At 40.3% G+C, this 25,940-nt stretch overlaps 1 long non-coding RNA gene across 1 annotated transcript in view; it reads left to right on the plus strand.

Annotated features, from left to right (window-relative positions):
• Positions 1 to 8,798: 8,798 nt before the first annotated feature.
• LOC136843636 (uncharacterized) overlaps positions 8,799 to 25,940 on the plus strand; it is a 370,124-nt gene continuing 352,982 nt past the window's right edge. Inside the window, exon 1 of the long non-coding RNA XR_010854625.1 lies at positions 8,799 to 8,930. This is a non-coding gene — a long non-coding RNA (uncharacterized lncRNA). The remainder of the gene's footprint in view (positions 8,931 to 25,940) is intronic.

Consider the following 25,940-nt stretch of genomic DNA (forward strand, 5'->3'; position numbering starts at 1 on the left):
TTTAGTGTTGTCTGACCACAACCCTGTCTCATTCATCAATAAGATGAAAAATAACAATCAGAGACTGACCAGGTGGTCTTTATGCCTGCAACCGTATAATGTAAAAGTGAAACACATTTCAGGAAAAGACAATTTCATAGCAGATTGTTTATCCTGTTGCACATCGTTGGATTCAAACACAGGATGACTAATCTTCTTAGGGGAGGAATTTCATCAGGTTGCCTTGTAATATGTATATCATCCCACAGTTTTGATATATATACGAGTATTTACTTTTCTATTTATCATGTGTTTAGAGCCTCGATGGCCAAGTCGGTAGAGCAGCAGCTTCGGACTTCATAGAGGTCTGTGGCAGGGGTTCAAATCCGCAGCCGACCGGTCAGAGAGGCGGACACTTTGCTATCCGTGTAGACACACCACGATTATGTATGTAATCAACGGATAGGTTTGCTAAAAGCAAATGGGTGTTACAGACTAATACACACACAAACAAAGCCACTCCAACATCTTCTAAAAACATAACAGACACCTAACACATCTCAAACTGTCAACCTAACCGCTCAACTCTCCTCACTGCTGGGAGAAAGGGAGCTGGTGATTTGGTACGATACATGTACATGCGCTACCGGGGTCTAAGCAATGCCAGGCAGGGCAGCCGATCGAGACTACGGTCTACCCCAAAGCCAAATCAAAGTCCTTCAAAAGAGGGCATTGTGCTTACCCCATAAAAAAACGGGGAAAAGCACATTAAAAGTAAAAGAAAAAGAAATTTATCATGTGTTTGTGTAATACTAATAATTATTGAAATATCGTATGTACCGGGTGTTTCGAAATTAGAGCGACACCCCCCCTCCACAGAACAAATGGAAAGTTATGAAGTTTTCTGCAATAGCCTATCTCCAAGTACATTATTTTAAGTTTCTATAAAGCTATTTTTCATTTTACATTTCTTGTATTTTCAGACTGCGTGACAGAGTTAGATACAGCCATGGCTAACGTCTCAGAGGAAATCAGATGGATTGATTGAATCCGGGCTATAACCTTCAGAGAGGCAAAGGATGTTGGCGCATCCTTCATTTCATGTTCCTGGATAGCTAAATACATTAAAAGAGACGAATCCTTTCTTAAAAGAAACTGGAACAAAAATACATACGACTGTCATCGCAAAAAGAGTGAGAATCTTGGAAGGCCTGAATACCTTTCTCAGGAGTCAAAAGACATCATAGCTGAGGCAGTGGGTAGACCAAAAAAGTCTTTACGTAAATTGGCACTTGAACTAGAAACAAAAAGGAGAAAGAAGAGAAGTTATAGTGCTATATATCGTGAGTTGAAAAAATCTGGTATCAGGCCATTTCATGTTATCAGCAAGCCCAACATCACTCAGCAACAGAGAGAAGACTGTGCATGGTTTTGTGGTTCATTTCTTAAAGATTGGGATGAAGCTGACTTTCTCCATGTTGCTGCATCAGATGAATTCTTCATTTACACAGTCAGGAAGCCAAATCATAAAAATGACATCATCTGGGCTGCAAAGATGGATGATACCAACGATGACGTGCGCTATTGCCAAGTTGTGAAATTTCCTGAATGTTTGGGAATATTTCTCTGTTTCACAGCCAAACGGTTAATGTGGATCATCAAAGAAAAAGGAGTCATGGAATGGCGAATACTTCAGAGAAACTGTGCTTACTGGTAGAATATTTCCTTTCCTCAAAGATCCTGAAAATGTGTTATCTGTTGAAGAAGTCACATTTTTGTATGGTAAGGCACCATGTTTCAAGGCTCTTCAGACACAGGAGCTGCTTCAAAACAGTGGTATCGATTTCTTCTCGTCAAGTGAATTTCCAGGTAGCTCCCCTGACCTTAATGGGTATGACAACACTGGTAGTATCTTAAAGGATCGTGTTGAAGCGCGCACAGTGAACTATGATGGTATACTGAGCCTTGACAACCTGCGAAGAGAGGTGACCGAAGTGCTCAGGGAAATGGAGTTTGAGTCTCAGCTTTTTTGCAATTTGCTGAAATCATACCCCTCAAGAATGCAGGCTGTGATACAGGCAGATGGAGGCCACACAAAATATTAAATACTCAGAGAGAAGCTTAAATAAATACCTGTTCTGAATTTCTTTTTTTTTTGTCCATATCAATTTTAGTTTATGCTGTAGAGGGGGCGGGGGGAGGGGCTCTATTTTCAAAACACCCTGTAGTGTAGCGTCAGATCTCAAGAGAGTTAGTGGTTTAGATCACTTAACAGCGTAATTTAGAACTAATAATATCTTTCTTGATAACAGCGTAGTAGCGGGAGAGAGAGATTTGAGTTTTAGATCAGATGAGCCATCTGTCATCAGTCCAGATCAGAGAGCGCTTTGTTCTGGGTTACACAATGACAGGTTGGGAATAACAATCGCTGATCCATTCTGAAAACCAACTTTGGTTTTTCGTTTTGTTTTTAAAACATGCCAGTCATAATTAGTCTGTTGCAGTCTGTTTGATCATGTAAAGATTTCTGTAAAAGCTTTCTTCCGTATGAAAAGAAGATGAGGGATTTCACAATGTTACATGTGTTCCATATGATTTTCTGGTAAAGACGTGTACTTTTGAGAAATGCGAACAAGTGTTGCACTGAAGTTCATGGCAATTGTGTCATGTTTAAGACTACATTGCTCTGATCATGTATTGTCCCAATTGCGTTCAAAACGTTTTGCTGGAAGTGACGTCACTTTCCTTCTTCTAGAACTTTTCTCTTGTATCTCATTCACAAAATGCCGTAATGACGTCATATGATTCTTATATTTCATAAGGGAATCCTCAGATTGATTCATTCTGATTTTCGAGACCATTCATATTGGTTCCTTCTCTCTCTCTTCAAAAGAGAGTAATTATTAACGTAAAGTGTTAGTGTGGTCACTGGCATTAGTCTTAGCTTTTGAGATCTGAATTTAGTAAAATTGTTTAATCGTAACAGTGCCCAAATAAAAAGTGTGTTTTATGAATCTAAAGCAACTGCAAGTGATTTTTACAAAGATTTTCACAAGCTTGTGTAAGGTAAAGTGAAATTTAAAGTGAAATTTATTTATTACCATGGTATAATAAGGTATATTAGGGAAATTTTGCCTTAGTGAAATTATTATTGGTAAATGTTTTGTGTATTTTTGTGTTATATATTGTGTTTGCAATCTCTTGATTTTCCACATTTTATATATTTGTGATTTAACATTCACTTCAGCAAAACTAAAGGAACAAAACATGTTTATCACTTTGCCTTATGCACACAATTAATCCTATTCACTGGTGGTCAACAAATGAAACTGGTTTTCAAAAACATTAAATACAAAAATATATTTTTAAATTCAAAATTAATAATTAGAATTCACAACCTGAAATATTTTACTATTACTTAAAAGCAACACAACATTGCATACTTTATTTAATTTTCATTTATTAAGATTTTCTTTTCAAACCTTGAGTAATTCTTTATATTTTAAATTTTACTTGATTAATTTAATTTGTTGGAAAATTAAAGTTTTTTGTGATTTACTTTCGTTTAATAATTTAACTTAAGAATTAATTACATTTTGTGTTGTTTTTAAGCAATAGTAAAATATTTCAGGTTGTGAATTTTAATTATAAATTTTGAATTTAAAAATATATTTTTGTATTTAATTTTTTTAAAAACCAGTTTCATTTGTTGACCACCAATGAACAGGGTTAATTGTGTGCATAAGGCAAAGTGATAAACATGTTTTGTTCCTTTAGTTTTGCTGAAGTGAATTAAGACCAGGGAAACAGTTAAAAGTTGTTTGATGGAGTGATGCCCTTTTACTCTAGTATATTTCTTGTTTAATAATTGTGGATACCTCACACTACTAAGGGATTCAGAGCCGATGAAACACGGTTTTTCGGCAACAACTTTTTACCAAAGCATCAAATAAAGGTGAAAGTTGGCAAGTGTATATTTTATAACCCTACGTAATTTTTGCAAGTATTGTTTAGTACCTAAGTTCGATAGTTTTGATATTTATAGAGTAAAATGAAGTCGCCGATGCCGAAACCGAGAAAATCACAGACAAGGATCCTAAAACAATTCGTTACGTAAACGTAATATGACGTCATGAGGCTCCGCCCATCCACCAGGTAGGCGGTGAATAGATATGCTTACAGTCTAGGCTTCAACAAATTCGATAATGGCCAGCAGGATATGGAATTGTCCCCGTGGTTGCAAGACTGCATTTGTGCTACAGCTTGCCACTTTGTATACAAGTGAGAAGACCCGTGGCAAGAGTTACTATAGCGTGAATAGGTAATTATTTCTATAGTGGGTAATAGTTACTTGGCCACCCCAGAAGTGTGGGCAAGAGCTGTTGTTAGACAATCCCGACCTCTTCCTCGAGAGTGACGATGAAGACATTTTGTAAATAAATTATGTATATTGTTAGACGTTTTATTTGTATATCTAAAACATATTTATTAAAACACAATGATTATAACAGTATGCTCCTCATTCAAACTGATTCCAATATATTTTCCTTTCCATGCATATCAATATAAATAGTGTTACATTTGATTGATTTTAAGTAGGTAAATAATAGCTTGCCCTCAAAACCTTAACTCCTACCATTACCTTTTATTTGCAGCGAGTAGGCTAAATGAGCGCTGTTTAGGGCGCTATATGATATAAATAAAAAAAAAATAGCAATGGGTTACATTAACTAAAGTAAAACAATGGCGTTGACCTTTACACCTCTAACACTTGAGGGCAATGAGGTATCATTGCTTTTCATTTGAATTCTGCTTCTAGTGACCGCTCCTGACTTGCTGCAAATAGAAGGCTATAGTGTCGAAACCTGAGGTAGAACAAAACAGATGATCTTTTTGTATTTCCGCCCTGAATAGATGTAGATCTAACAAATTAACTACAAACTTGTTCATTATGTGGATGAATTACATACATTGAATTATTTGTAAAGCAGAAACAATACGAATATCAAGAAAATAGAAGAATTCCGAGCTAACAACTTAGTCCCAAGAACTGCTGTGGAAGTTGCGATTAAACCTCCACAAAACAATAATAATAATAATAATAAAATTATTGAGAATGCTTGCCATCATTGATATCGCTGAAACCTAGGGTGGGTACTAATATTAATTAGTGAATATGTCATCGGCAAGTGGGCAGAGCCACAGTGAAGAGACGCTTTCCCCATGTAAACGTCTCATCGCTGTAGGTGGAGCCTCATGACGTCATAGGCTAACGTCACTATTGTGTTCAAAACCCTTACCTGCGATTTTGATGGCTCTGGCATAGGAAACACGCTTTTGCTCTGATAAGTACCAGAGCTATTGAACTTAGGTACTAAATAATACTTGCAAAAATTAGGTACGGTTATAAAATATACACTTGCCAACTTTTACCTGTATCAGGTGTTTTGACAAAAAGGTGTTGCCGAAAAACCTTGTTTCATCGGCTCTGAATCCCTTAGTAGTCTTGATAAACTTAGTTTGATTTTTCATGTCATTAATAATGAGCTTTTTATGGGATCACTGTCGTAATTCTTATTGTTATGAGAGTTAAGGTATCTGGCTGAAGTGAGGTAAATTTCCGAAATCTGTGATTTGTTGTGTAATAACCAGGTTAAGTTAAGTACACCTTAGTTTAACCAGACCACTGAGCTGATTAACAGCTCTCCTAGGGCTGGCACGAAGGATTAGACTTATTTTACGTGGCTAAGAACCAATTGGTTACCTAGCAACGGGACCGACAGCTTACTGTGGAATCCGAACCACATTATGCTTAGAAATGAATTTCTACCACCAGAAATAAATTCCTCTAATTCTTTACTGGCTGGCCGGAGAATGGAACGCGGGCCTAGGAGAGTGCTGGCCGAGTACGATATCGACCCATCCAATGAGGAACTGTAATAACCAGGTACTTGGTACGCTTCTTGGCAATACATATATAATTTATACACACACATATATATATATATATATATATATATATATATATATATATATATATATATATATATATATATATATATATATGAGAGAGAGAGAGAGAGAGAGAGAGAGAGAGAGAGAGAGAGAGATAATATCAAGGTCTGTTTGTCGAAAATGAATCTCAAATTAAACAAAACTGATCCAGTTCAGTATTAGAAAGGCCGTAGTTAGGTCGGGTAAACAACGACATTGATGGTGACGCGAAGTTGTTCGTAGTCACGTGGGTCCCAACGGAGCTTGATTACATATTATATTAATACGTGTGCGTCTATCACTGGCGGGACAGGACACTTTTTAAAAACTGGGTAAACTGCGAATGAAAATAGACTTGCACAACGCCATAAAATCGGTATTCATGACGCCGTGTCCTTAAAATTTTTATTCTATGAAGCTATTTCTATGTAAATTATACCTATTTAACAATTTTGGAAAAAAAGTTTATTAAATTCTGAGATACTTACAAAAATCTAAGGGTATGTCAATGTTTTCCAGTTCCCTCAGTTATGCATGAAATGTGTATTTTCATGTTTTATGGTAAATATTTTATGGTATAAATTTGCCAAGATGTTATTTGTTATGTTGGTTAACAATGATTCACGATAATGAAAAACTTCGCTCCATACCAATTTGTTTTTGATTTTTCAAACAAAAAATTAAATTTTTTTCAAAAATATCACAACAGTTAATAAACATCAATAATAAACAGTAAACATGTAATTGTGCATATATGTTAGTAAAAATTCTATAAAACCTGTGAATAATCATTAATGATGATGACAACGATGGAGGTTAATGCAAAATATTCCCAATAATTCCCCCAAAATTAATATTTTCACGCATAGTTCATAAACATTAGTAAAAAGAGAGTATGATAATAATGATCCTAACAAAATTGCATATAACGATTAAAGAGGATACAGGTGATTAATGCATAAAAATATTCATTTAAGGATGGAAAGAAAAGAAAAAACGGCTAATGGAAAAAAAGTAGTTTTACTCACCTAATTTTGAGAAGTTCCTGTCTTATGTCTTATACTGTATTAGTAGAGTAGCGTTAATCCCTTGACAAGCAGGGGTCATCAAACAAATACTGGGGGTAGGCCGGCAACGTTGGAAAGACTACGCAGTAATTTGCGTTTGTAGAGCGCCGAGATGACAAAGAAAGCCGAGTACATGGCAGGGTCTGCTGTAGGTCCAGACGACCACACACCCTGTCGCAGTCACAGATTTTGGCAGCCCGTCTCCCATCAGCAATATCTTTCGTGAGCTGCTCACAGTTGTTGCAGGTATCCCCCTTCACAGGCAGGGAACCGTCTTGTAACAGTGATTGAAAATCCTGTTGTAATATTTCAACTTCACCGTGGCGACATCAGGCTGACTGATATCCATCCCATTAAGGCACTGTAAGGAAAATAGTGCCTTGCTGCTGAGGTGAAACTCCGAATATTGCTGGTGCAGAGTACGTTTGCGGGTAGAGTCTAAAAAAAAAAAAAAAACTGGTAGTTCTGTGTTAATGGGCACACTCTAGAACAGCCGTTTTTATATTCCTGGAGTTGGAGTCCTTCAGGTCCTTTATTGTAGCTCCTCCCTTAGACAACTTTTTCATTGTAACTTGGTTCCTCATATGGGTTATTCCACGGATGGAAACAAAGGCAGCCCTGTAAATTGTTATCTCCTTGCAATGAAGGTAGCAAGGTAACTCAATGTCTACTTCGCCTTAGATCGCTCCCTCTTGATGGGTTCCCTGCAAATATCGCTTAGGATGTACGTTGTCTGCAAGTCACCCACCCCCCCAAAACTTTTTAAAAACACTGATGTCACTGCTTTCATCTTTATTCTCAACTATCATGATACTGCTTTGTTCGGTAACAACACTATCACCAAGATTACCAGAACAAGCTCATCATCATCAATATCACTATCATATGAGCACGAAAAATCACTCAAAAAAAGCTTTACCTTTATCACAGAAGCCACCAACGCACAGAAAGATGTTTCCCCTTTCTGCTTTTTTCACACTATCCGGGGACGGCCTGGTCACAAACACACTTCCATAGAATCAACATTGTCTAAGCTCAAATTAGCAGGAATACTTTCACTCGATCATTAACAATATCGCCGTTAACATCGATAAAGTTGTTTGTTTACGGTATGTCCTGAGCACTCATTGACTCTCACGCAACACTAACAAAGGGGCTGATTGGTTAGCCTGCCTTCGAAGCTTAACATGTATCTCGAGTGATAATAACTCCTTAGAACGGCGCTCCATAAAAATGGTGCGTAAATCGACTGCCCCACGTCATGATGTATACTGTACTCGATGACAAAAATTTTTCATATAGACTCTCCAGAAACACGGTGAGCTGTCGCTAGCGTTAGGCGAAAAACGCTTTGCGTTAAAAGCAACTTTGAATCATTAACTATTATATATATATATATATATATATATATATATATATATATATATATATATATATATATATATATATATATATATATATATATATATATATATATATATATATATATATATATATATATATATATATATATATATATTTTAAATACACCATCACAATCACATCCATCGTAATGACTTTCTTGATCATATCTAACGTTTATTTTATCTGAAATAAGAGTAGAATCTTTAAATAAAATAATACATTAGTCAAACTGTCATTTATAATTGACACTGACACTAAAGAACAATTATTTTACTCCTTCGTGTAACGCACTGTCTATAAATTTTCTTTAGTTCAGCGCAGAACGAGAGAAAACGGCCGGCATTTCCCACAATGCCCAGCGACACAGCTGCTCTGCTGTACAAGGGTCAACGTTATATGTAATAACTGTGTGTGGTGTGTGTTTGTCTAAGTATATTTACTCCGTTCGGCTTCTCAAGTGTCGGTACTACGTCTGTGGTTGCATTGGTGAGTTTGTATATCCGTATATCAATTATAGTGATGTCAAAGACCAAGTAAAAGGAACTAGGTAGGGATAATGGACAAAACATGGACGGAAAGTCATGAAGTACTTCAGGTTCAGTCCCAAACCAGGATTAGGTAGCCGGTAAAATTTTATAAGTTGCCAATGTTCCCAATTGGTTAACAGAATGGTTTTTCTAGCATATTTTCATGAGTTTTGAATGAATTTGATGACGATTTTGCTCGGAAATCAATAGTTGTGGAGTTAGGGAACCAATACTCTAACCCCAGAACTGTGTATTTCCGACCAAAATCGACATCAAATTCGTAAAAAAGGCGAGATAATATGAGAGAACAACCATTCTGTTATACCCTGACTACAGTTCCATTACAAGGCATTAACATAACTTTCCGTTTTGGAGTTGGGGAACTAAGCCATTACCCCAGTTCCACAAATGTGGGTTTTCGTAACGAACCTGCATCCAAATTCGGAAAACAAAAATACACACACAAAAAAGTTAAGCTTTCATAATGCGTAATTACTTAAATACGCGCTCACTAACGCAGTCCGGCACTGTCAGCTTGAAGGTGTTTACGCTATGCGTAACAACACAACCCGCAATGTTCGGACGCCTGGTTTCTAAATGGCTTCGGCTTCATTTTTAAAAGAATAACTTGTAACAATTAAGGGCAATAGCTAATCTAACCGAGTTATGAAAATTGGTCATTGTTGTGCCATTCTATTATTCCGGGCGGAGCCCCCTGGACCGCCCCCCCTCAGGAGATTCATTGTTCATAAGAAAAAACCAACAATCGACTGGCTTGGGCTTCGTTTTTTTTTTAATTGTTAAGGGGGGTCAAATGTGTTTCGCCCTGTTTAGTACTAGTCCCTGGGGGTAAAATGTGTTTCGCCATGTTTAGTACTGGTCCCTGGGGGTCAAATGTGTTTCGCCGTGTTTAGTACTGGTCACTTGGGGTCAAATGTTTTGCCGTGTTTAGTACTAGCCCCTGGGGTCAAATGTGTTTCGCCCTGTTTAATACTAGCCCCCGGGGGTCAAATGTGTTAAAGTGTTTAGTACTAGCCTTCGGGGATCAACTGTTCATATCGAGTTGCTCATTTCACAAATTCCCTGTAATGCACAATATATATATTTATATTATACATATATATAAGTGTGTGTGTGTGTGTATGTGAGCAAGCAATCTTACCTTAATTGCTGATGGATGAATGTGAAGGTTCCGCATCGGAGTCTGGTAAATCCTCTTGACCAGTGGGCTGTTGTCGACTGCCGTGTGGTGGATAGAGCTTGGCGGCCTCTTAAGAAGTGGTGATGGGCGTTATGCCCGTAATAATGTAAAAACAAATATCGTCCCAAGTACTCGGTACGAATACCAGGTCTTTTGGCCCACTCCTTAATGTTCCTCCACTCACGCTCAATGTATTGAGTGTGAACGGAACGATCGTCGGGGTCCACGAGGTTCTCGCTGTGGTTGATGACCCTGTGGACGTATCCCTCCTTATCAAGATTCTTGTAGGCAGCCCAACCGTCGCTCATTACCGTGCTGCCAGCGCGGATATATTTCCTGATAATAGGAATTAAAGTTGCAGCACTTCTGTCCTGTCCATCCCGGTGCAAAGGCACGATGAACTTTTTCTTTGCAACAAGTTCAATACCCCCAAAAAGCCAAATACTTTTTAACTCTCGGCCACGATTATATTTGATTTGGTGAAAAAAGTTTCATCAATTTCCACCACAATTCCTGGCCCTCCGATGGGTTCTTGGTTGTTCAACCAAGATACAGTAACTTCGGAGCAAAAACTCCGCCAGTCTACACTTGTTCTCGTCGACCAGTGTAGGCACCTTATGACCATACTGTGGCTGAATTTTTTTTCCAACCAGTGGTTGACAAAGAGGCCGATTTCCCACGGTTGTAAGTGGGTATTGTCTAGGAAAGTGCCTTTGTACAGTGACACTGAATAATTACACTGCACTCGTCTCTTACTTTTACTAATCATGCTGTATCGGCCGCAGTAAAATTGATGTCTGTCACTACGGTATTTACAGGATTCGTCGCACTTAGGGGGTACAACACCTGTTGGGAAAACTCCGTGGCTTTTCAGATATTCCAAAAAGTTCTCATTTTCACTGTGAAAGTTCTTTATAAATCTCCAAGGATCAAGTGGGCATCCTGCACACGTTACTTGAACAGTAGCCATTGTACTGAATGACGCTCATATTAAAATTCAAATAGGAGCAGGTGTAGGTCTAATAACGTGTTTTTTTTTGATATTGCATTGTAATTGGTTGAAAAAGTCATGTGATTACTTCTATTGGCGGACGCCGGAAGCAATTAAAAATGTTTGGAGTAATTCGGATGTGTGGGCGGACTTTAAAAAACGCGCCGAATGGAAACAATCGGACTCATTATTGGACAGTGCACATGCGTAGGCGGAGCTCCAGCGGTTACGTCATCAACCGACAAGTACATACTCGCAAGGGAGCTCCGGAAGTCGTCCGTCAATACTAAGGAAATTTTCAGATAAAAAATTGTGTTTAATTAAATTCATTTTATATGCCAATATTTGTTTCAGAGTAGTGTTTCTGGTATTCAAATTAATGCTTTTCAAACGCTCTAAGCGCATGTGCATGATATTTTGAGCTAACGGCCGATGGAAAGGGAAACTAGTTTCGAGGCGTAAAATTTAGGCTTTTTAATAAAATTCATGATCTAGGATAAATATCATTTGCGGGTAACGTTTATGGGGTTCAAAATAACGAGTATGAAGAGCTCTTTTAAAAAATGTAGGTTACAATTTTTTTTCGTATATTGGCAACTTACAAAATAATACCAGGTAGCCTATAGTTTCCATAGAATTGTATTAGGCTTATGTATAGCTTGATTTCTTGCCAGGTGATTTCGATGTAGTTTTTTTTTTTTTCTCCGTTTTGAATATTACTTGCCCATTGCATGCATACTAGTCATAAATGGACATCACCAGAAACAGAATATAGTAGCCAAGTTGTGGATAGCCTTGTAATACTCGTGAATTCGAGTTAATGCGTAGGACTGTTCTGGGTGCATAACTTTCGGTTACATTTTAGGAACATGGCGGTGAAAATTTGAAATATGCCTTTGATAGAATATTATTTTCAATTTCTCTCATTTGGGCAGGAAGATCTGATTTTTTAATATAAGCTTGGGCATTTGCTTATCTACACGTCAGATTACACTAAGTATTTAGCCTATGCAGATGTTCGGGAATTGGGCGTTCTTTTCCACCCTAATTGGCTCGAAGTCGTTCCTGTAACTCGATTGACACCTTAGGATATTTGTTTTACACCTCACATCTAATCATTTTTTGTATTCCGTTTTGTAATCGTGGTTTTGGATCCTCCGTTTTGCATTAGTATTTGGTTTAATTCTCTTCGGGAAAATAAGGCTGAATTTATATCGGTATAGACCGATATATATCATTTCTGTTTTCATGCTTCAGGGTCCCACTAAATATGTTGTAATATCCCCGATTTCACTATCCTGGGGAACTAATATATATATATATATATATATATATATATATATATATATATATATATATATATATATATATATATATATATATATCTTTGCAACGCATGTAAACCACTGCGCTTTCAATTTTTTTTTTTTTGTTTTGTTTAGTCACAGTGAGAAAGAATAGTTTAAGAGTATATTTGTCAAGGCAATGCCTGCATGCAGGGACCTCGTGTAATATAAGCCAACCTTATGCCGGTACGCCCACTTACCCAATGTATGGTAGGGCATTGTGGGGAGAAGTCATTATTACAGCCATGAAGAATCTTGCACGCATCACGGAATGTACAATCACTCAAAAAAGTTTTGCAACATACTTCAAAAGTTTTCGGACAACAGCTTATAATAGCGACATCTGGCGCTATTTGGCAACTCAGTTGTAAGCGAGTGAAACAACTGAACACTAGTGGTGGGTCCGAGAAATTATCTGCAGTTTCCCTTAAACAGGGCTTTTTCTGATACTGCTTACTGTTGTCATATTTTACTTAATTAAAGGATGTTACTATAATACTTCAGAGGTCATCGCTGTTTTTATGTTTCAATATTTTCATCTCCAACTGCCATCACTATCGTTGTTTTATCTCCTTCATATATGTGAACTTTGTAGACATAGGCCTACGACTGTTACAAGTTGAACTGTTAGTCTTATTAACATCAACAAATACGACTTTTGTAAAGATTTGCTTCACATTATTATTAATTAAATTTTTGAATGACTAATCCTATGTGTATTATGAACTAGTGAAACTTAATATAAAATATACTGAACTAGACTAACGGATTTCACGTCTATTTTTGTAATACATAGAATATAATCGCACATACACACATACATACATACATACATACATACATACATACATACATACATACATACATACATATATATATATATATATATATATATATATATATATATATATATATATATATATATATATATATATATAATGCCGTTATCATGTGTAATTTCTCATTTCTTTCATTGCTACTTAGGCCTATCATTTTGATGCCTCTTATGAAGTTAACTGAATATATAACGCTTATTTTTGTATTTCTTATTATCTAAGTTTCTAAAGAATTAAAATTAGCTAGAAGTTCAACATTAATTTAGTTAACGCTAAATGCCAGCAGTGAAGAAGACTACCATGCTCATCAGTGGAGAATGTCTCCTCCTCATCGCAAAAGATGACTCGTACAGAAATCATCGGCCACTGGATTATATTATAACGCAAACCCTAGCCTCTATTCTTTGTGTTTCGCTGATGTGAAGTGTTTCTTGGCAGGAGTACGATGAAATAATATCTTGGTCTCATGTAACCTGTTACGGATGGTTTGAGCAGCAATTTGAAGGGAGAGCGTAACGTTCTCTCTTTATAGCAACATCGGTAGTCAGGGGGGAGTTAGGCGGAGCACCTTCAGTGATCATCCGATGATGATACTTAACAGTAGTGCAACAATGAGGTTGTCCTCCAGTTTTTACAATGAATTTATCATGTTTCCTCGTTCTCTCTGTTGTTGTATCCCTCTATACATGGTTGTTTTATTTACGCTAAGCTGCCGAGCAATATCTACGATAGAAACATTAGTCTTATGCAAGCTAATGATTGTGGTCCGGCTTAGTGACGAGACAGTTTAAACTTTTCCTGCCCGAATGTGGAGTCACACGATAACATACGACGTTATGAGATTTTTCTTTTTGTTTTTGACAACGATAATGGTTGAATTCTTTCTTTTTATGTATATATAATTTCATTGATGGTTATTCAATATTATTTTATTAGTCAATAAGCTTTTATCTGGATTCGAAATATAGTTTCTTCTTTGACTCTTTTGCCCAATCATCTGAAGTGAAATTTTTCAAAATGTTTCGTCATTTTTCGTAATATGAATTTTTCACTCACCACTCTTTTTATATTGTTAACCGTATGATTAATAAACAAAATCGAATAAGAAAATTACATTTCCTTGTAAATATCAAAAGAACAAATTACTGTTAGGTGAACAAAAACTTCTGGAACATGTTGCAGAATATTTTTGAGTGACTGTACATGTCGCACTCGAATAACTTGAGTGATTGGTGTGTTGTAAACTCGGACATGAACGTATTCAGTCTACTGTTTTTTCCTTCAAATGGACAGATGCAAAAAGCAAGAGAAGTAGTAGAAGCGAAATTAATTTAAATGGGCAGCATATTGTGTTGCTGCTTGCGTTAGGTCTAAGGTGGTCTAGGTTGGTTTTTGAGCTTCATGCCGGGCATCTCGTTCCGTAAGCCATTAGACTTGTCTATTGATGTCAGAATCTGCGCAACGTTGGTTCTGGTCTCAACTTGCACGGGTAGCCACCAGTGAAATGGTATTACTGTCTCCACGAAAACTTGCAACAGTTTTTAGTCAGTTGGGAGTTGGGACTTATGAAATATGAGGTGCAACAAGCCAGATCAGTGATACACGGTGAACTAATGGCACACGATGGCAGTCATAATCTTGGGCGATGCTTTCATCCACCTTTTATTACCTTCTCTGATCCCCCTTACGGGAAATGGGAGTGCAGTCAGGTTTGGATTTGGTAACTATATACCAAATTTTGGGTCGCACAAAGGTAGGGGAAGTATGCTTGTCAAACACGCATCGGTAGGGATGTTGCTCTATCATCAGTATCGGAACAACAGTTTTTTGCATGGCCTGCATTTTTCTTTTCTTTTTTCAGTATTATGTGAACACACACACGCGCGGATATTCAGCTTATTTCCTCTACAAAGAAGGAATTATTGCTACAATGCTGATGGAGTAAAAGGGACATTTCAATTACAAAAACACACAACCTTTAGAAAACGTTTTTTTTTTTCCAGTAGTACCTCGACATTAATTAAATACACGTTTTAGGAAGTAAGAAAAATAATGTAAAGCGTTGTAGGAATTAGGAAAAAAAATAAAAAGCGTAGGATGGTATAAATCTATGACCAAAAAAGAGGATTTTCTGCTGTCCTAGTTATTAGCATCCGACCCAGGAGCAAATTGGAAGCCTCCGGGATAACGAAAAGAAAAGGAGGCTTTGGGAGAAGCGGAAGATCAAGAGATGCGAGGGAAGTGAAAAGTTTTTCAAGAGCCTTTGTAAGGAAGGTAGATTTTAGGTTAGGAGAGGCACTTTTTTCAAAAGTTTTAATTTTTTTTATTTCCCCGCCTGCAAAATTGTTTCATTGTCTTAAACTGATTGTTTTTACATTAGCATTTCACTATTTGCATTCGGTTTTTTTCATATTTTTTATTAATTAAAAAGCAAACCCAATATATGAAATATTATTTAATTCAAGCTCCTTTTTTTGTGATCCTTGTGTATAACTTTTTGCGGTTATGTAGGTTCTGTGAGAGACGAGAATCTGTTTCTGTTATTGAAACCGATGAGATCCGTGGGAGGATGAACTACGAGTTACAATTTACCACTCACTTTTTCTAGGTTTGCGAAAAAAGTTTTTGTAATCTCGCTATTTTTTCTTTTTTAACACGAACATAGGTACATTCTCGATACCATACTCTACCACCATCGGTGATTAGTAGTCCAATCAGAGCACAAAAACATGTTGTAAATTCTATTAATTGGATGTTATTACATTCATTTGGGCAGAATTTCGATATTTTAATTTTATGACCTCATTTCAGTTAACGTTGTTTATTTTATGGACGACGATAATATTTTAAAGTATTAATTATTGTAAGTTCAGATCAACAGTGACACAGTAAAAACCCTCTTTTACATAGTTACACTACGTGTATTACATGTATTGATCATGAAAGATCTTGAAACATGTACTCAGCATGAATCAACCTTCCTGTTTTCCCATTCGAGACCACAAATTGATCCTGATTTGTTGCCGGCTGGGTGACCCTATTTCCTTGAGAATTTTGTTCTTTGATGGATTTCCTTCTTGGGAAAGGGAATGAACTTTCTGTCCCCTTCGCAGCTGCAGTGGACGTCATGTTTATTGTTTACTATGTAAATAACTCGTGACTTTAGTTTGCTGTCACCTTTCCCAGGCGTGAATGTCAGGTTAACTGCGAAACTATGTTCCTTGAGAATGTCAAGAAACAAGTTATATATATGGGTTGGCATCTAGAATTTCTTATGCTCCGATTTTGTTTCCTTTTTGATTTTATAACACTTAACGCCCGCATCTTGTGATCAGTTTAGATGCAAAGTTAAGTACCTTAGTTTTACCAGACCACTGAGCTGATTAACAGCTCTCCTAGGGCTGGCCCGAAGGATTAGACTTAGTTAACGTGGCTAAGAACCAATTGGTTACTTGGCAAAGGGACCTACAGCTTATTGTGGAATCCGAACAACATTATAGCGAGAAATTAATTTCTATCACCAGAAATAAATTCCTCTAACTCTTCATTAGCCGGCCGGAGAGTCGAACTCGGGCCTAGCGAGTGCTAGGCCACAACTCTACCGACTCTTCCAACGAAGAGCTAGTTCAGATGCAGTTAAGGTGTAATAGTTTACAGCTGTTAGGCCGTAAATACACATGTTATGTAATTTATGTACTCGTACCAGACATCGATGGCTATCAGATATTTGTAAGTATTAATTTGTACAAACATTTTAGTCACATCTTTATTTAGGACTGAAGATAAGGGCTCTGGCGAATTTCATATATGTTAATCAATCCTTTTCTGTATTTGATCGTGACACCGTTGGTGACACGTGTTACATGGTGATCCCGTAGTCCCTAGCGATACGTGTTATGGTTAAGTATAATGAAATTTTAACATAAGTTCGCATATGTATCGCGATATCGCGATAATTACTTTTATATTACCGGACATCACTGGCATATTACGTGCAAGCGCTCGATACCAATATACAATAGTTATAGGGAATTTTAAAACGTCTAAAAGGTATAAAAAAATTTGACATAATCAGAGTAAAGATAGGTTCACCAAAGTTTTGTTTGCATTGAATGTGGGCCATGTTATTTAAATTTTAACTACTTCAAATTTCGCATTTTTGAGTTTTCTGTAAAAGAACACTATTGTGGCGGCTTTGTCCGTCCGTCCGCACGTTTTCTATCCGCCATCAGATCTTATAAACTACTAGGCTAGAGGTCTGCAAATTGGCATGTTGATCATCCACCCTCCAATCATCAAACATACCAAATTGCAGCCCTCTAGCCTGAGTAATTTTTATTTTTTCAAGGTTAAGATTAGCCATGGATCGTGTGTCTGTCAACGCTCTAGGACAGGCCACCACCGGGCCGTGGCTGAAAGTTTCATGGGCCGCGGCCCATACAGTAGTATACGCTGTACATAAAACTCGATTGTGCCGAAATTGTACTTACAAGACTTGGATAGGAATTTAATTTTAACCATGAATGTTAAACTCAACGAATTAGACTTTATAAATGGCATGCATACTCTACTACCTGATTGAATGCGCACATTGAGGTCGAGATCATCCTTACTGGTTAAAGGTCAAATAGGACTTTGCTACAAGCTTCGGTACTTTGTTTCACAAACCCTTTTTGGTTATCTTTACCTTTTGTGAGGCGCTCAAGGCTCCGTTCCCTCTTTATGAAAACATGTATTCGTTAGCAAATGCTTAAAATCTAACGTTCACATTAGTCTTTGTCCAGTGTTTCATATTTTACATGGTTTGAAATGATCCTATATTAGTTCGTATGTTTTAATGATCATTATTATTGCAGTACTAGTAATCACAGGCATATTACGAGCGGGTTCTTTATTCTGTTCTTGATGAGGACGGTTTCCATAAATGGCACTCTCTTGAAAGGCTTTCTGGGCCTTGAGGATTCAGTAGTTTCTCCAAAACTCGTTTATCATTTTATCTGTTAATCTCTTTCTGCCTCATGTTTAGAGCAGTAGTATTCCTTTGATAAAGTTATCGTTTTAATCCGCCTTGATTACCTTATGATGCGGCCGTTGCTGTGACATTTTTAGTGATTGAACAGAATCATTCCTCTTACGTGAGATTAGTAGTTATCCGGGACTTGTCTTGTTTGCATTGATACTAAACGGTCACTTCGTTTGTCTGTGATGACGATGATGACTATGATGATGATGGGGGCGAAATCTGTTTACCCTCAAGGAGGGGATAGAGGAACTGAGCTCAGAGCTTAGGCTTAGGTGGGGGAATTAATGGTGATGGTGGAGATTATGACGGAATGATGGGAGGCGTTATTGGACGTGAATAATATTGTAGTGCCGCTGTCAGTGGGGCTAGAAAGTGACATTTTTATAAGGGTGAATGATGCAGTATAGAGAGATGATAGATGAGAAAATGTAATAGAGAGAGAGAGAGAGAGAGAGAGAGAGAGAGAGAGAGGGGGGGAGGAGAGTAATCTTAGCAGTTCTCTTGCAGGTATTTTCAATCATTTTCCCGTCTACTTGTTGCTTGTGGGCTCTCTGCTTTTGCCCATCCGCCCCCCCCCTCTCTCTCTCTCTCTCTAAGTATTACGGAATACTGAAGAAACACAGTTAGTAATGACTATCTTGCTTCTCAGCGCTTTTCAGTGTACGCATTAAATCCAGAAGTTGTAAACTGTTTGAAAGGAAAAACAAAAACGAATCCGTCGAATCATTTGGGACGATAATGTTGCTTCAATAAACATCACCAGTTGATATGTTGAATTTTCATTCACTTGCAAAAGCACCTTGTAAACTATTGGTCCCCTGTGAAATTTTCAGGATTCATACCTTACGCAGAAGTTCAATTACATAATTTCTTTTTTATTATATTTAGCTCGACGTGACAACTAAATATATATGTATATATATATATATATATATATATATATATATATATATATATATATATATATATATATATATATATATATATATATATATATATATATTGTGTGCGTGCCTGTGTGTGTATGTGGGTGTGTGAGTGTGCGTGTGTTTGTGTGTGGGTATGTGTCTGTTTTTGGGTATATGTTCGAACGGCACGTATTATTTCTTGTAAGACTCATTAGTAAGAGTTTTGCATCTTTTGACATTAGAATGGTAAAATAAAATCTCCAGAAACTTTGTTTTTCCATTTGGTTTTTTATTTCCACTTACTGAAATGTTCGAATTAGGAGGAAAGTTCGAAAAAGAGATGCTTAGATCTCTATGGCATGTTGGCGCCCTACTCTTTCTCATGCGCTTCTTTTCCCAATCTTTTTTTATCCATCTAATTAGCATTATAGTATTTACATAAATTGAAAGGTGATGCCGTGCATGAGCTTATTGGTGTCAGGCATAATTCCTGTTATTATTATTATTATTATTATTATTATTATTATTATTATTATTATTATTATTTCAAAGGTAAGCCGTTAGAAAAATGTTTCCCCTTTTGGTCTCCACCTTTCATAGTGTCATGGCCCTTATTTTGCTTTCATCTTCCTCTTTCTCTTCTGTCTTACTTGCAGAGACATGCTTTATAGACAACCAAGTTCTTCATGGACGTCTCCTTTAATAGTGGTATTACAGCGATTCTCTCTCTCTCTCTCTCTCTCTCTCTCTCTCTCTCTCTCTCTCTCTCTCTCTCTCTCTCTCTCTCTCTCTCTCGTCTTTTCCTTCCAATCCTTCCTTAATATTTCTCTCTATGTTTCTTCCATCTCTCTCTCTCTCTCTCTCTCTCTCTCTCTCTCTCTCTCTCTCTCTCTCTCTCTCTCGTCTTTTTCCTTCCAATCCTCCCTTAATATTTCTCTCTATGTTTCCTTCCACCTCTCTCTCTCTCTCTCTCTCTCTCTCTCTCTCTCTCTCTCTCTCTCTCTCTCTCTCTCTCTCTCTCTCTCTCTCTCTCTCGTCTTTTTCCTTCCAATCCTTTCCCCCTGGATGACTTAAAATTCGCGATATTTATATGACGTGCAGGCTTGGCTTGTAATGTTTACCTGTGGAGCGTATGGAAATTCCGGCTGGAATTGGAACGAGAGATGAAATTATATTCAGTGCCTTCGGAAGTGTGTCTTTGTGGTTTTTCCTCGGTGCACGTGCGCCTTTGTTTGTCAAATTGGATTTGTTCATGTTTCGATGCGGCGTTAAAGTAATACCACAAGCCGAAATGTATAAAAAACAGTAAGCGTTGTGTTGTGATTTGTTTAAGTAAGTCTCTTACGGCATCTTAATTTTTTCTTGTTGATCTTTTATTAGAAACTAAGGGCATCGGTTTTGCCAGTACTGTACAGTACTAAGGCAATGTAAAGCGAGATTTGTGAATTAATATCGGCATTATTCGACTTCATTCTTCTGAGATTATGAATGTGGCGTGATAATTTAATTAGACGTCGGGGAACTGGAAATTCTATTTATGGAGATTGACCGCTTGTTAAAGGAATTAAGAAGCACTAACTCAGTTTCTGATTATGGAAGTAAAATGTTTATTATTATTATTATTATTATTATTATTATTATTATTATTATTATTATTATTATTATTATTATTATTATGTTGCTTGTTTTGATATCGTCACGTCGTAACAACAATTCCAAACAAATTCTGGCAACCAGTTTTTTGAATAAAAGTTTTAATAGATCAAAAGCGAAGCAGCTATTTCACTGAAGAAAATTTTACCCCCACGTTCCCTTCCATGTTGTATACCCTCATTATGCTGTAAAAGGCAACGACATAAAACGCCCATTCAGCATCATTTTATCTTCAGGTTTTCTTGTCGGCCCTCATGAAGTCCATTAGGAGGCCCCTTTTGTTAGTTCAGTTATAGTTGGCAGGCTTTTTGAGCAAAAAGTTAAGTACACCTTAGTTTAACCAGACCACTGAACTGATTAACAGCTCTCCTAGGGCTGGCCCGAAGGATTAGACTTATTTTACGTGGCTAAGAACCAATTGGTTACCTAGCAACGGGACCTACAGCTTATTGTGGAATCCGAACCACATTATAGCGAGAAATTAATTTCTATCGCCAAAAATAAATTCCTCTAATTCTTCATTGGCCGGCCGGAGACTCGAACTAGGGCCTAGCAGATTGCTATCCGAGAACTCTACCGACTCGTCCAACGAGGAACTGGCTTTTTGAGCAAGTAGTTCTTTTCACAGTTGAGGACTGAGAGGATCATAACATCAAGAGTAGACTACATTTAGAGTTTTGCTTCACTGAATAATTATTAAGAAGTAATTAACTGTTCTCTTTTCAAAGAGAAATATCTATTTCTCACTCTGCTTTCTATGAGTTTTACTATTCATGTCTTTTTAGTTTTCTGTGAAAGAAAACTATTGTGCCGACTTTTTCCATCCGTCCGCACTTTTTTCTGTCTGCACTTTTCTATCCGCCCTTAGATCTTAAATGCTAGTGAGGCTAGAGGGCTACAAATTGGTATGTTGATCATCCACCCTCCAAACATCAAACGTGCCAAATTGCAGCCCTCTAGCCTCATTAGCTTTCATTTGATTTAAGGTTAAAGTTAGCCATAATAGTGCTTCTGTCAACGGTATAGGATATGCCATCACCGGGCCGTTGTTAAGGTTTCACGGGCCGCGGCTCATACAGCATTACACCGAGACCACCGAAAGAAAGCTCTGCTTTTGGTGGCCTAGATTATATGCTGTAGCGGCTGTACAGAAAACTCGATTGCGCCGAAGAATCTTAAAACATTACTGACAATGAAAAAACCTTGTCAGTAATCTTTGAAAGGTATTTTTACAGTGTGTCGTTTGTTGATAACTTTTCAATACTTTTCTGAATTAACATTTAGGGGATTTGGGGGAAGGTGTTTAATGGAACAATGAGGGTCATCATTATTGTCGTTCTTATCTTGTTATTCGTTATGTACTGTAGGCAACAGTGATTATATAGCAAATCGACATCACTATTACAAGTTGAACTATGATGGTACGACGATTTTTTTGTGAGATGTTCATTGTGATTGAGTCTTATTTTAAAATCTCTCTCTCTCTCTCTCTCTCTCTCTCTCTCTCTCTCTCTCTCTCTCTCTCTCTCTCTCTCTCTCTCTCTCTGCTTACATAAAGATATCTGTACAGTGATCATTATCATATCACTGTAATGGGGCAGTTGCTAATATTACTATATATATGGCGCTATTTCCTTTCACTTGGGCAACAAATTATAAATGAATCTTATTATATCTATTTTTCTTACCTAAGCTGCTAATCCTGAAAGTGTTAATTGGAAAACTTCCCGAAGATTTTCCTGATTTTTTTAATCAAAACATTTAAGCCTATTTGACGAAACTTCTGTGCCACCTTTCTTTTAGGCCTTGTGGTGTTCCTCTAACTCCCTCCCTCTCCCCTTCCCCCACTTCCTCCCCACCTCTGACCCTCTCCTCCTCCTTTCCTTCCCCTTCCCCTCCCCACCTTTGAACCTCCCTCCCCTTTCCTTCCCTTCTCCACCTCTGACCCTCCCCCCTCCCTTTCCTTCCCTTCCCCTCCCCACCTTTGACCCTCCCTCCCCTTTTCCTTCCCCTTCCCCTCCCCACCTTTGACCCTCCCTCCCTTTCCTTCCCCTTCCCCTCCATACCTTCTGTCCCACCTTCCTGCCCATTTCCCTCCCCTTTCCCCCCACCTTCTGTCCCTCCCTCCTGCCCATTTCCCTTACCTTCCCCCACCTTCTGTCCCTCCCTCCTGCCATTTTCCCTTGCCTTCCCCCACCTTCGTCCCTCCGTCCTGTCCATTTCCCTCCCCTTCCCCCACCTTCTGTCCCTCCTTCCTGCCCATTTCCCTCCCCACCTTCTGTCCTTCCCTCCTGCCCATTTCCTCTCCATTCCCCCGCCTTCTGTTCCTCCCTCCTGCCCATTTCCCTCCCCTTCCCCCATCTTCTGTCCCTGCCTCCTGCCCATTTTCCTTCCCTTCCCCCACCTTCTGTCCCTGCCTCCTGCCCATTTTCCTCCCCTTCCCCACCTTCTGTCCCTCCCTCCTTCCCCTTCCCCTCCATACCTTCTGTCCCTCCTTCCTGCCCAATTCCCTACCCTTTCTCCCACCTTCTGTCCCTCCCTCCTGCCCATTTCTCTCCCCTTCCCCTCCCCACCTTCTGTCCCTCCCTCCTGCCCATTTCCCTCCCATTCCCCCACCTTCTGTCCCTCACTCCTGCCCATTTCCCTCCCCTTCAACACCTTCTGTCCCTCCCTCCTGCCCATTTCCCTCCCCTTCCCCCACCTTCTGTCCCTCCCCTGCCCATTTCCCCTTTCCTCCCTTCCCCTCCCCACCTTCTGTCCCTCCCTCCTGCCCATTACCCTCCTTCCCTCCCCACCTTCCGTCCCTCCTTCCTGCCTTTCCTCCCATTCCCCACCTTCTGTCCCTCACTCCTGCCCATTTCCCTCCTTTCCTCCCCACCTTCTGTCCCCTCCCTCCTGCCCATTACCCTCCCTTCCCCTCCCCACCTTCTGTCCCTCCCTCCTGCCCATTACCCTCCTTCCCCTCCCCACCTTCCGTCCCTCCTTCCTGCCCCTTTCCTCCCATTCCCCACCTTCTGTCCTCCTCCTGCCCATTTCCCTCCCCTTCCCTTCCCCACCTTCCGTCCCTCCCTCCTGCCCCTTTCCCCTCCTTCCCTCCCCACCTTCTGTCCCTCCCTCCTGCCCATTTCCCTCCCATTCCCCCACCTTCTGTCCCTCACTCCTGCCCATTTCCCTCCCCTTCCCCACCTTCTGTCCCTCCCTCCTGCCCATTTCCCTCCCCCCACCTTCTGTCCCTCCCCCTGCCCATTTCCTCCCCTTCCTCCCCACCTTCTGTCCCTCCCTCCTGCCCATTACCCTCCCCCCCCTCCCCACCTTCCGTCCCTCCTTCCCCACCTTTTCCTCCCATTCCCCCACCTTCTGTCCCTCACTCCTGCCCATTTCCCTCCTTCCCCTCCCCACCTTCTGTCCCTCCCTCCTGCCCATTTCCTCTCCTTCCCCTCCCACCTTCCGTCCCTCCTCCCTCCTGCCCATTTCCTCCCATTCCCCACCTTCTGTCCCTCCCTCCTCCCCATTTTCCCTCCCCTTCCTCCACCTTCTGTCACTCCTCCTGCCCATTCCCCTCCCCTTCCCCTCCCCACCTTCTGTCCCTCCTCCTGCCCATTACCCTCCCCTTCCCCTCCCCACCTTCCGTCCCTCCTTCCTGCCCCTTTCCCTCCCATTCCCCCACCTTCTGTCCCTCACTCCTGCCCATTTCCCTCCCCTTCCCCTCCCCACCTTCTGTCCCTCCCTCCTGCCCATTTCCCTCTCCTTCCCCTCCCCACCTTCCGTCCCTCCCTCCTGCCCCTTTCCCTCCCATTCCCCCACCTTCTGTCCCTCCCTCCTCCCCATTTCCCTCCCCTTCCTCCACCTTCTGTCACTCCCTCCTGCCCATTTTCCCCTCCCCTTCCCCACCTTCTGTCCCTCCCTCCTGCCCATTACCCTCCTTCCCCTCCCCACCTTCCGTCCCTCCTTCCTGCCCCTTTCCTCCCATTCCCCACCTTCTGTCCTCACTCCTGCCCATTTCCTCCCTTCCTCCCCACCTTCTGTCCCCTCCCTCCTGCCCATTTCCCCTCTCCTTCCCCCTCCCCACCTTCCGTCCCTCCTCCTGCCCCCTTTCCTCCCATTCCCCACCTTCTGTCCCTCCCTCCTGCCCATTCCATTCCCCTCCTTCCCCTCCCCACCTTCTGTCCTCCCTCCTGCCCATTTCCCTCCTTCCCTCCCCACCTTCCGTCCCTCCTCCTGCTCCCTTCCTCCCATTCCCCCACCTTCTGTCCCTCCTCCTGCCCATTACCCTCCTTCCCTCCCCACCTTCCTGTCCCTCCTTCCTGCCCTTTCCTCCCATTCCCCACCTTCTGTCCTCACTCCTGCCCATTTCCTCCCTTCCCCTCCCCCCACCTTCTGTCCCTCCCTCCTGCCCATTTCCCTCTCCTTCCCCTCCCCACCTTCCGTCCCTCCCTCCTGCCCCTTTCCCTCCCATTCCCCACCTTCTGTCCCTCCTCCTCCCCATTTCCCTCCCTTCCTCCACCTTCTGTCACTCCCTCCTGCCCATTTCCCTCCCCTTCCCTCCCCACCTTCTGTCCCTCCCTCCTGCCCATTACCCTCCCCTTCCCCTCCCCACCTTCCGTCCCTCCTTCCTGCCCCTTTCCCTCCCATTCCCCCACCTTCTGTCCCTCACTCCTGCCCATTTCCCTCTCCTTCCCCTCCCCACCTTCTGTCCCTCCCTCCTGCCCATTTCTCTCCTTCCCCCCCTCCCCCACCTTCCGTCCTCCTCCTGCTTCCCCTTTCCTCCCATTCCCCACCTTCTGTCCCTCCTCCTGCCCATTCCCCTCCTTCCCCTCCCCACCTTCTGTCCCCTCCTCCTGCCCATTTCATTCCCTTCCCCTCCCCACCTTCCGTCCCTCCTCCTGCCCTCCCCTCCCTCCTTCCTCCCCACCTTCTGTCCTCCCTCCTGCCCATTTCCCCTCCCCTTCCTCCCCACCTTCTGTCCCTCCCTCCTGCCCATTTCCCTCCCATTCCCCACCTTCTTTCCCTC

Source organism: Macrobrachium rosenbergii, chromosome 12 (assembly GCF_040412425.1).
Source record: "Macrobrachium rosenbergii isolate ZJJX-2024 chromosome 12, ASM4041242v1, whole genome shotgun sequence".
NCBI classification, from domain to species: domain Eukaryota; kingdom Metazoa; phylum Arthropoda; class Malacostraca; order Decapoda; family Palaemonidae; genus Macrobrachium; species Macrobrachium rosenbergii.